Source organism: Cervus canadensis, chromosome 27, assembly GCF_019320065.1.
Source record: "Cervus canadensis isolate Bull #8, Minnesota chromosome 27, ASM1932006v1, whole genome shotgun sequence".
Taxonomy (NCBI): domain Eukaryota; kingdom Metazoa; phylum Chordata; class Mammalia; order Artiodactyla; family Cervidae; genus Cervus; species Cervus canadensis.
In genome coordinates, this window is record NC_057412.1 from 34,218,286 (window position 1) to 34,231,610 (window position 13,325).

The window sequence follows — 13,325 nt, forward strand, 5'->3', positions numbered from 1 at the left end:
CTAAAGGCTTTGTGTGGATCAAAACAAACTGTGGAAAATTCTTAAAGAAATGGGAATACCAGACCACCTTCATTGCCTCCTAAGAAATCTGTATGCAGGTCAAGAACAACAGTTAGAACTGAACATGGAACAACAGACTGGTTCCAAATTGGGAAAGGAGTACATCAAGGCTGGAAGGCTGCATAGTGTCATCCTGCTTATGTAATTTATCAGTCCTGGGTGTTCATTGGAAGGATTGACGTTGAAGCTGAAACTCCAATACTTTGGCCACCTCATGCAAAGTGTTGACTCATTGGAAAAGACCCTGATGCTGGGAGAGATTGGGGGCAGGAGGAGAAGGGGACGACAGAACATGAGTTGGCTGGGTGGCATCACCGACTCGATAGACATGAGTTTGAGTAAACTCCGGGAGTTGGTGATGGACAGGGAGGCCTGGTGTGCTGTGATTCATGGGGTCGCAAAGAGTCAGACAGGACTGAGCGACTGAACTGAACTGAACTGAAACTATGTAATTTATATGCAGAGAACAGTATGCAAAATGCCAGGCTGGATGAAGCACAAGCTGGAGTCAAGATTGGCAGGAGAAATATCAATAACCTGAGATATGCTGATGACACCACCCTTATGGCAGAAAGTGAAGAGGAACTAAAAAGTCTCTTGAAGAAAGTGAAAGAGGAGGGTGTAAAAGCTGACTTAAAACTCAACATTCAAAAAACAAAGATCATGGCATCCGGTCCCATCACTTCCTGGCAAATAGATGGAAAAACAATGGAAACAGTGACAGACTTTATTTTCTTGGGCTCCAAAATCACTGCAGATTGTAGACTGCAGCCATGAAATTAAAAGATGCTTGCTCCTTGGAAGGAAAGCTATGACAAACCTATGGAGTGTATTAAAAAGCAAAGACATCACTTTGCTGACAAAGTTCAGAACATTAAAAGCTATGATTTTTCCAGTAGTCATGTATGGATATGAGAGTTGGACCATAAAGAAGGCTAAGCACCAAAGAATTAATGTTTTCAAACTGTGATGTTGGGGAAGACTCTTTAGAGTCGCTTGGACTGCAAGGAGATCCAATCAGTCAATCCTAAAGGAAATCAACCCTGAATATTGATTGGAAGGACTGATGCTGAAGCTGAAGCCCCAATACTTTTGCCCCCTAATGCAAAGAGCCAACTCATTGGAAAAGATCCTGATGCTGGGAAAGATTGAGAGCAGGTGGAAAAGGGGACTATAGAGGATGAGATTGTTGGATGGCATCACCAACTCAATGGACATGCCTTTGAACAATCTCTGGGAGATGGTGAAGGACAGGGAAGCCTGGTGTGCTGCAGTCCATGAGGTCACAAAGAGTTGGACACAAATAAGCAACTGAACAACAACAATCCAAGTGCTCAATAGCTTAAAACAGGTGGGCTTCTTACATGTCCTGTGGGATAGATAGAAAGCAGTTGCAGGATTCCATATGCATTAACATTATTATCTTATGAGGCAGCATGTTCTGATGGTATAAGTGTGGGCTCTGAAGCAACATATCTAAGGGTTGGAGTCCCAATTTCTCTAGTTCTTAATTTTGTTCTCAAATTTCAGATGGAGATAAGCTCATATGCCTTAAAGAATTTTGGAAAAGACAAGGCAAAATCTACAATGTAGCCAAGATAATGCCATGATATGGTTGGCACAGTTACATATTGATTTCTATTTCTTTGCTTTTGGACTATGTGTGGCTATTATTTCATTGAATTGCACATCAGGAAACCAACCCTCTCCACTGATCTTAACTCTGTGGAAAGTGCCACAATGTACCTTGTTAATAGACTCAAATAATAGTGATTAGGAGACTTTTGAAAAAACTGCTACTAAAAAGAAATGACCAGGGTAAATGTATGTATGTGGTGTTGACTGGATTGAGGAGGATTGTGGAACTTGGGAATGTGGACTAGTAAGTGTAGCACAGGCCATGGGGCCATTACTGAATTGTAGAACTTCAAAAATTTACTCCAGAGATAACAAGTGACCCCAGACAGCCCTGTCCAGGATCCCTGATACAGATTTGGAGAATACGTCTCAGTCTCATTTTGAACACAGGTGCATGATCAAGCTAGAGATGTTCTCCTGGTTTTGCCCATTTATATAATGGTGCTCCAGGAAGGATGTTTGTGTGTATACCAAGTCACTTCAGTTGTGTCAGACTCTTTGCAACTCCATGGATGGTACCCCACTAAACCCCTCTGTCTATGGGATTCTCCAGGCAAGAATTCTGGAGTGGATTCCATGCCCTCCTCCAGGGGGTCTTCTTGACCCAGGGAATCAAACCTGCATCTCTTATGTCTCCTGTATTGGCAGACAGGTTCTTTACCACAAGTGCCACCTGGGAAGGCCCCAGGAAGGATAGGGGATATTTAAAGAGAGCGACTGCTATTGTTATTTTTACAGATATTTCAATATATTCCTTGGGGATTAGTAAAGGCTTCCCTGAGGCTGTGGGGTCTCAGATAAATACTAAGGGAGGAAAAGTATTTAACTATTAAAATGAGGTTGAGGTTGAAGAGATGATAAGCTTTATAAACTGAGGGAATAACAAAAGCTAATCCAGAGAGTAATGTATTGATGCAAGGTGCAGGCACAGGATTTCATCAGAACTGGATCCTAGGATACAAGAAAGCCACAGTTAAAAAATAAAGCTAGAATCAAGAGGGTGCCTCCACTGTAGGTCCTGTAAACTGGAAGGATATAGATTTTATTCTGAATAATGAGGCATTGAGAGGTTTTAAACAGGGACAGGACTGATGAGTTTTATGCTTTAGAACAGTTTGAGAATAGTTTGCACAGGGTCAAAACTGTAAGCTGGCAGACCCATGAAGATGCTGATTCAGTGGACAGAGTGCAGCTTATAAGGGATTTAACTATGTCAGTGGTAGTGTGAGGAGAGTGGAAAAATAAAGATCTTCTGAAACTAATAGGAAGTCAAAAAACATAAGATTCAGGGATCAGTTTGATATTCCAGCAAAGAAAGAGTGGTATTTAGGATGATCCAAGGATTTCTAAACAGAGTGAAAGAGCAGGTGGTGTTGTTATCTTCAGCTCAGAAAACACAAGAAGAGGAAATGGTGTGTTGGTGAGTGAGATGATTACAACTGATTCTGTGCCACTTTCGTGCATGAGGGTGATTAGATAATTTCAGTAGAAATGCTTCAAACTTTACCCATCTCTGTATCACTGTCGGTGCCTTGAAGGCAGCAATTTTTGCATGCCAATGTATCACCAATGCTATTATAGAGCTAATATTTAAAGAGTATTCAATAATTATTTTGTTCATATATTCACAAATATTTATTGAAAGTCGACTATGTACTAGACATTAGTCTAGGTCTGTTGATCTCAATTATTGCTGCAGCTGGAAATGTTTATAAACCTCTGAGACCTGAGCCCTATGTGGACCCATTATATCAAAATACCTGGGCCCAGCAAGCAGGTGATTATAAATGGAAGCTAAATGGCATCTAGAAAATTCCACCCAGTATCCAGGGTTAAAAATTATTGTCTTAAGAGCTGGAGATACTACAAACACACACACGCACGTGCACACACACACACACAAACACACACATACACGCATAAACATGATAGCCAGCATCTCTCATCACTTGCAGCTTATGTGAAAGATTTATCAAAGGCACTAAGAAACAAAGGCCAGAAGTCAGAAATGAGTGCTATGCTAATTCAAATCTTCCAATATATAAGTAAATAATATTTAATAACAAACTATGAAATAATTTTAAACAATAAAACCAAATCATATAATTTTTAAAAATCACATCTTTTATGCAGAGGTCATTACTTGAGACATCATCTTAAAATGGGCCTAAGTTTATAAGTAAATAACTATATCATAAGGGTTCAGTTCAGTTCAGTCGCTCAGTCATGTCCGACTCTTTGCGACCCCATGAATTGCAGCACGCCAGGCCTCCCTGTCCATCACAAACTCCCAGAGTCTACCCAAACCCATGCCCATCGAGTTGGTGATGCCATCCAGCCATCTCATCCTCTGTCGTCCCCTTCTCCTGCCCCCAATCCCTCACAGCATCAGGGTCTTTTCCAATGAGTCAACTCTTCGCATGAGGTGGCCAAAGTATTGGAGTTTCAGCTTCAGCATCAGTCCTTCCAATGAACATGCAGGACTGATCTCCTTTAGGATGGACTGGTTACTTCTTCCAAATTAAAATTCTTCACACACACCCCCACCCTGCCCTTGCCCAAACTATATTTAATTCATTTTAAAACAACCTCTTGGTTTCTGAGTATTCTTTGGCTAGAGAGTATAGACTAGGACCTGCAGAAAACAGTGATGGGTATAAGGATACATATTAACTGCTGCCGAAGGGACCTCAGGGCTACAGAGGCCTGTGGAAGGACTGCAAGCAGAAAGACCAACGGGATCTGGACTTATTTGGAGGCAAAAATAGATATTTCTCTTATTTTGGAGTTTCCTCTGTTATTGAATAAAGAGGTAAAATAGCAAAATAAGATGAAAAATGAATAAAGAGAATATTACATCCAATTTGTCTTAAAGGCCCCTGCATGTTTCATAATGTTAGAGCAGGGCACAACACCATTGTACCTAACATGACTTTTGAATAATTATTTTGAAAAATTGTAATAAAAAATTTAAAGGTAAAAAATTATATATCTCAGAGTGTTTTACAAAACAATGATAAAGAGCAAGCATTTTATTTCAAGGATTAAGCATGAATTATCTGGAAATTTTTCCTAGAGGGTACAGTATAAATGAAACATTATTAACCTATTACAAAAGGTGATCCATTACTGCCTATTACATAGAGCAAACTACTATTAATTTAATTTACCATTTGTCTTCAAGTGAAGCATGAGAGTCATTTCTCAAGAGATAATTAAAATATGGGTTCAGAATATTCATACAGAACCAATAAGCACAAAATATCACATAGCTATTATGTATACATTTGCAACAATATGTAAAAATTACATAAATGGTTTAATTCAAGATTAGTAGATAAAAATATAAACTTATTATGTTGGAATATTGCATATTATAACTTTTTATACATTTCCATTGGCTTTTCATTATTTATAGTTCAATTAATTAAATTGATTACTAAAAACATATTAGAATAAGCACAAGATTCCAGAAAAACTGAGAAACTGCTCCAAAGAGGCGGGGCAGGGGGCTAGTCAATATTATGTATAATTATCTCTGCTCCGCACAGTTGTGTCCACGTATTTGAGACACTATGGACTGTAGCCAGGTTCCCCTGTCCATGGGATTCTTCAGGCAAGAATACAAGATGGTTTGCCATTTTCTCCTCCAGGGGATCTTCCCAACCCAGGGATCGAACCCATGTCTCCTGGGTATCCTGCATTAACAGGTGGATTCTTTGCTGTTGAGCTATTGAGGAAACCCATAGAGACAAATGGCAAGCACCAATTTTTAGTTGGCACAATTGAGAATCACTATAGCAGTCAATGCTTCCTTCTCTGTGCCATGCACTCTCATGGTCTCATGAAATTTTGGTCACAAAAGCTTTGGAGGCTGTACTTTTCCAGATCCATGGTCACTCTTCTGCACCCAAGTCTGCACCCAGAGAGGAAGACCTATATAGACTACTGCAAAAATGTCCCTTGACCTTGGACTTCTAGTTAGTTTCTGTCAAGGGATGCTACTTGTGAGAAATTTGAAGAAGGAGACAGAAGGCTTTCAATGTGCTTATTACCCCAGTTCCTTTCATATCATGTTACTTCAGCCTGGCTTCAATCTCTTAATTAATTTTAACGGTTCCATTTGGCCAACACTCTCCAGACAATTTCTCTCTACTCTATAAATGTCTCAGCCTCTTGTGCCTTTATTAATAGAGGTCGAAGTGAAGCCCTTCCCTCTTACTAATCTAGGCTACTGTTTTCTTTTTTATTGCTGAATAATAACACATTGCACGGATATACCGCATTTCACTCATCAGTTGTTAGACCCTTGGTTTGTTTCCACTTTGGGCCTCTTAATGAGAAATGTTGCTATGAATATTCGTGTATAAGTTTTTGTGAGGAAATATATTTTCATTTCATATATATATTTATATAGAATTGTTGTGTCATGTGATAACCCTATGCTTATCCTTTTGAGAAGCTTCCACACTGTTTTCCAAAGTGGATGCATGCTTTTACATTCCTACCAGCATTGTAGGAGGATTCTGATTTCTTCACATGCTGCCAACACTTTGTATTATAGCCACCTTAGTGAATGTAAAGTGGTATCTTGATGTGATTTTGATTTGCATTTCTCTCATGACTAATGATATCGAGCACATTTTCATGTACTACTTGGTTATTTGTAAATTTGTTTTTGAGAAATGTCTGCTTATATCCTTTACCCAATTTTAATTGGTTTGTTTGTCTTTTGGTATTGAACTGTAGGATTCTGTGTGTATCCTAAGTACAAGTCTCTTATCAGAGACATGATTTGTGAATATTTTCTCCCATTCTGTGGGTTGTCTTTTCACTTTCTTTAAGGTATTTTTAGAAACACATATTTTAAATTTAATTGATTTATTTTTACTTTTGTCACTTGTGTTTTTCTGTCATATATAAGAAGGCTATGCTTAAGCCAAGGTCACAGTGATATACTCCTATATTTCCTTCAAAGAGTTTCATAACATTTGCTCTAACATCAGGTCTATGAATTATTTTGAGTTAATTTGTATTTATGATACAAAGAGGGGATGCAGCTTCATTCTTTTGTACATAGATACCAAGTTGTCCTTAACACCATTTGTTGAAAAGACTACTCTTCCCTGATGAATTTTCTTGACACTTTTGTTGAAATTCAATTAATCATATGTGTGACAGTCTTCTTCTGGAATCCAAATTCTATTCTATTGTAAATATATGTTGATTCTATGATAGTACCACATTGTTTTCATTCTGTAGTTTTGCAATAAACTGTGATAAAGTAAGGTGTGAATCTTCCAAATTTTTTATTCTGCTTCAAACTGTTTGGGGCTTGGCTGCTTCATTTGAAAGAAGACAGCTGGTATTCACATAAGGATTTTATTGAATCTGTAGGTCAGTTTAGAGAACTTTTATATTATAATAATATTGTTTTTCAATATATGAATATGGGATGTTTTTCCACTTATTTGGGTATCTCTTAATTACTTTCATTAATATTTTATAATTTTCACAGTATATTTTTGAACTTATTCTGTTAAATGTACTCTTAAGTATTTTATTATTTTTGCTGCTATTGTAAATGGAATTGCTTTTTCAAGTTCATTTTTGGATTTTTTATTGCTACTGTATGAAAATACAGTTGGTTTTTGTATATTGACTTACATTGTTGCTTACAAATTTAAACATTTTTTTAGTTTCCCTTCTATTTCTACATTTTGTCTCATCTATTTTGGAACTTTATTTTAATGCATATAGACATAATTATTGTATTTTCCTGATGGGTTAACCCTTGGAGAATTTTGAACTCCTTGATTATGTACATTAACATTTTGTATCAAATTTAGGAAATTTTCAATAATTATTTTCAAATATTTTTTGCCTCTTTCTCTCTTCTCATTCTGGAACTCTCCTATTATTCATCATTTGATGTGTTTAATGATGTCCCACATTTCTCTGTAGCTTTGTTCATTTTTCTCATTCTTATACCACTCTGTTCTTTAGACAGCATAATGTTTTTAAGTCTGTCTTCATATTTGCTGATTCTTTCATTCTTTAGTTTAAATCTACCAGTACATCTTTATGTTGTTTACTGTACTTTTCACCCTATGTTTTTGTGGACTGCCTCACTTCCTTGGCAAATTGCTACGCCACTTCTCTAGAGAGGGGTAGGGCCTACCTCTCTCAGAATGACACCACAAGATGGGCATCCAACAGGAATGGAAGCCTCTGGCCTTTCTGGCTTGTTTTTTCTTGCGTGAAGCCTTCACTTTATGAGGAAACTAGGGTGAAAGTAATAAGAGTCCCAGTGCTCTTAGCTTGCTGTTCCTGTGTTCCAGCCTCTATATTGTAACTTGTGGCTGGGTGGGTGAAGGTAGACCAAACCTCCTGGCTATACTTTCCTGGAACTACATTTTGCAACACGGAGCTGTAGGTGAAGTGAGAAAAGTTGGCAGCCTGTCCCTCCCATGGAGATACCTTAGCTCTTGACTGGGAGCTGGGGGAGAGGGTTCCCCAAATTCTTGGCAACGTCTATCAGGAATGGAGCTTCTGTCAGCTGAGCTGAGGAATGGGAGGGAGGGAGCAAGTCCTTCCTGAAATGCCACTGACTCTCATTCTTACTTAATTCAGTAGTTTTCTTGATTAGAGTCTTCACGTACTGCTTGTTCTTTCAAAAAATTCCAAAGATTTTAACTGGCTGTGTTTTATAATTTTCATCCATTTATTACTGTTTCCTGGGGAGTGGATCCATGAAATTCCCCATGTAGCCATCCTGGAAGTGTCTAAGAGTTGTTCTCACTTCTAATTCCAATTCATTTCTGAAGACCTCACATTTCTGATTAGTCAGAAAATCAAAATCCCTCTGGCATCCCATTATTCCATGAAACCCACAGGATTACTCAGCACAGAGGCCCATTCTGATTGCCAGGTTCTTACTGATGGAGAAACAGGCAAGATCTGCTGAGTTCCTGGTAGCTCTGGACTGAATTGTGTCGCTCACAAAATCCCTATATTGAAGCGCATAACTTCTGGTGTGATGGTATTTGCAAATGGGGCCTTTGGAAGCTAACTAGATTAAGACAAGGTCATGAAGGTGGGGGCTCTCTCATGATAGAGTTAGTACCCTTGTCAGAAGAGACACCAGAGAGCCTGGTCTCTCTCTCTGCTCTGTGAGGACAGAACCATAAGGCAGCCCTCCATAAGCAGTTGGTCATCTATAAGCAGGACTCCATCTGCAAGTCTGGAAGAGAGCTCTCAGCAAACACAACCAGGCAAGGCACTCTCATCTCAGACTTCTGGCCACGTGAAATGTGAGAAAATAAATTTCTATTGTTTAAGCCACCCCATTTATGATATTTTGCTATGGCAACACAAGTTGACTAGACACAGATGCTTTTGCTTTTGGTCTTAACATATAATATTGCTGTTGGACACTCTTCCCATGTATTCCAAGCTGTAGCCATATATTTTATGAAATCAGACCTTCCATTAAAACACCCCGTCTTGGTGGTGACTCTGGAGGCAGATTTCCATCAATGCAAATTTCTTCTTCTTCATAATGAGTTTTTTGGATGTCCTCCTTAGTAAATTTCCTTCCAGTCAATATCAGTTGGTTCAGGGACATTCCAAGACATTCCAGACAAGTTTTAATAGTATTAAGCATCAGGGGCTTCCCTGCTGACTCAGTGGTAAAGAATCTGCTTGCCAATGCAGGAGACGTGGGTTCAAGCCCTGGCCTGAGAGGATCCCACAGACCACAGAGCAGCTAAACCCGTGTGCCGCAACTACCAAACTTGTGCTCTAGAGTCTGGGAGCCACAACCACTGAAGCCCACAAGCCCTAGATCCTGGGCTCTGCAACAAGAGAAGCCACTACAATGAGAAGCCCTGGCACCGCAACCAGAGTAGCCCCCTCTCACTGCAACTAGAGAAAACCCATATGTGGCCGCAAAGACCCAGCACAACCAGAAATAAATAAATAAATAAATCATGTAAAAAATATTACAATTCAAAAGAAAATGGTTGTAGTCTCAATCCCTTTCCCTTCAGAAGGTTTATTTGTCCCAATTCAAATATGTTCACCTTCTAACTACTGATCAGTTCTGCATTCCAAGTAGCTTTGGGAGACATTCAAGGCCAAGGATGTCTTGTTTCACAATTCTCCCGCCACAGTGACTTCCTCTTTGGCTTATATTTACATATGTAAATATTCAGGGATCATTTCAGGGATTCTTCTCTAAGTAAACAAGTTCTCTTTAAAGATGATATGCTCTGTTCACCCATAAAGATCTAACAGCATCATTTAATAGAATTTTAAAGTATTTTTAAAAATTTGCTGAGAAACCCCATGACACATTTAAGAATATTTTAGTTGAAAGGTTAGCAAACGTAAAAACTGACAAATCATCAAACTCATTCTTTAAATATAATACATTGATATTTCCACTACATTTTATTTATTATCTTGATCAGTTCTACAAAATGAACAATACATTTGGTTCTTGCTCTCATGGGTGCACATGTATTTTACAAGGACACTGGTGATATATTTTGCTATACAAATCACAAGATACAGTTTACACACAGAGCTTAGGTTTTTATACATTTCTCCCCAAAGGGTATTCATATTTGATAAATCACTGATTAAAATCTGAGGCAATTAAGTTGTGATGACCTTGGCATACTAGTGGATGTAATTTCCATTAAAACAATGTCAGTCCTTTATTATGGTCTGCCTGAGTTAAAAAAAAAAATAGCCAAGTTAGGTTCACGTCACATTTAATTTCTTACCCCTCAAATACACACAATATTTTAATTCACACTGATCAAAATCTACCTGGCAGCCCCTTGCTTTATTAGGCCAAGCTGAATGCCTTGCTTAGAATTTCCACTTTTTAATTGATATAAAAGCTGTTAATCTCCCAAAAGGGAAAACAAGTGTCTAACATTGCATTGATATTTATTTCTTTTAGTCTCATGTTAGAATCATGAATAGAAATTTATACTATATTCTACATTGCTGTAATACAATATTTTAAAATATTTTGATTATAAAACACTTTAATAATATCCAAGTTTATGGCCACTCACTTCCATGTTTTATTCCTACTCTCTCTTTCCTCCTCAGAGGTAGCATTTTTCGTTAGCTCTTATATTTTTATACAAGCCTTTCCATTCATTTCTATACACAACTTACAGAATATTGAATGGAACTTTTTCTGTTATTTTTTATCTAGGGTAATCTTAGACACAGAACATAGTATTTACTCCTGATAATCCAGACTTCATGGAAATCCTGTGACCCATCTAATGACCCTTATTAAATTATTTTCCTGCTTATAAATTCAGAATATATTCTGTTATTGGTAAGAACCCTGAATGGCATAGGATTTTCTTGACTCTTCTGCTGAAGATGGTCTGGATACTAAGTCCCTGAATTTCTAACTATCATTAAATAGATTAATCAAATGCTAACTGGTCATACTGCTTTTATGTTGCTGCTCTTCAGTTTAGCATTGTGTTGATCTATTCCACTTTCTTCTATATTTGAGGTTACAGATAAGTCTGATGATGACACAGTTCCTTTCCCTTGTAGGCACTTAGTTCTTTCTGCCTTGAATCTTACATGATGATTTTTCATAATTATTAGTGTTAGGATTAGTTCAGAGATTTTAATCAGGAAATTCCTAGTTTTGTGTGCCTTTCCTCATCAAAGTAGTCTTTAATTCAGTGAGTTTTTGGCATGAAACATTTTAGTTTTTCAGTTCAACCCTGGGAAAAAATTCTTCTCATTGTCAAACTCTGTCCATTATCAATTTATATTTCATTTAATAAAAGTATTTTTCACACAATTCTACATGACCACATTCCCCAGCCTCTGATCTTTGCCTTCAAGATCTTGTACTTTTGCTCTTTTCTTTTCCTGAGATATTTCTTGCATTTCTTGTTCTAACTACTAATTTGCATTCGAGTATTTATTATATTTTTTCCTTTAATAGAGCTACTGGGTTGTTGTCAGAAGGGTAATTGTTTTGCTGTTGTATTGAGCTCTAGAAGTCATTTTTTGTGCTTCACCTCAATTTCCTTCAGGACTATATTAAGAACATCTATATTTTTCTTGCTCAGATTGTTATCTGTTTCCTCTTCCACCTCATTTGGCCAAATATGTGTTTGTTCTAACTGAGCATTTTTCTTTGGCTGCTAGATCCTTCAGATGGGATTTGATTTCCCTTGTTACATAATACAGCTATTTGTTGGTACTAAAACAAGTGTCTACCATGTCAGTGGATACAGGTGGTGATGTAGAAACAGGCAAGTTTCCACACCATTAATGAAGGAACTGGAGAAAGCCTCATTTCTTGTACTTCTACAGTTTCAGGGTGAGGAAAGATGTTCTTCGCCCCTTCAATTCCCACTTGGCCATTTTGGGGACAAAGAAATCCAACAAGCTTACGAGAAAGGAATGTTGACTTTGTCTCCAAGAGTCACTAGGTCTCTACAGAGATCCCCGGGCCTCCCCGGGACTCCCATTCAGAATGCCCAACTCTCAGGGGGAGAAGATCCTAGTCTCACTCGGACTTAGAGAGCAAAACTCTATGTTTGGGGGTGAAGTGAAGGGAGCTTCTAGCAGGTCACTAAGTTTCCCAGAATGCACCTAAAAATCAAAGTTGTGTATCTGTTTCCTGTTTGGAAATTTAATTCTGATTTTTTTCTGATTGCCTGACTGATCTTAAGCAAAAGGTAAAAGAAATAAATGTGTAATAATCTAAAGAATGGATTGAACACCTGTTTCAACCCTGAACTCTTAGCCATTCACACCATTTGTCTCTACATTTTTATGCCTCCCACAACTCCAACTTTCATACCTAGAATGCTTTTTTCCTCAACCAAAAGACATGTCAATTGGGAAATCAATGTTAAGCAAAGATAACCCATCGTACCTGTCAAATGAAACTACATGGGAACACATGTCCACACTCTCCTTGCTTCCAACATCTTGCCTTTGAATATTTTGTTTCTGGATTGCTAAGCCTTGATTTCACTGTTTGAAATTATATCATTTTAACATCTTATATTACATAAAACAGATACTCTCAAAGTAACTTGAAAGAATATCCTTTTGACTTGCTGGTCAAAACAGTTACTTGGAATAACTTCTCTCAGCTCTGAACATGACAATAAAGAAAGAATTAGTTCGAGATGTGGTGCTTCTTTTTGCCTTATTTTCCTTGTTCACACCTGATAATGTACCCTCTTGATAATATCAATAACAGATAATTTAAAAGAACACATCTTGCTCAGTTCTAATTATAAGGAATAGATTTTGACTTTGCCTCCAAGAGTCCCTGGGTCTTCCCAGAGATCCCTGGACCTTCCTGACTTTATGGGTCTCTTTAAGTTTGATTTTTTAAAAGCAATGTTGTTAAAGATTTTAATAAATGTAATCAAAACAATTAGCATTAATCAAATGACTCCCCACTGAGAAGATCATGAGCCTGCTAGACTAATGATATTTCATGCATTCTTAAATATCCATAAATATATTGAATATTTAATTCTAATATTTTTGTTTTTTACATCAAAGTCTTTAATCAGCCTGGAATTTATTTTTGTAGCTTTATGACT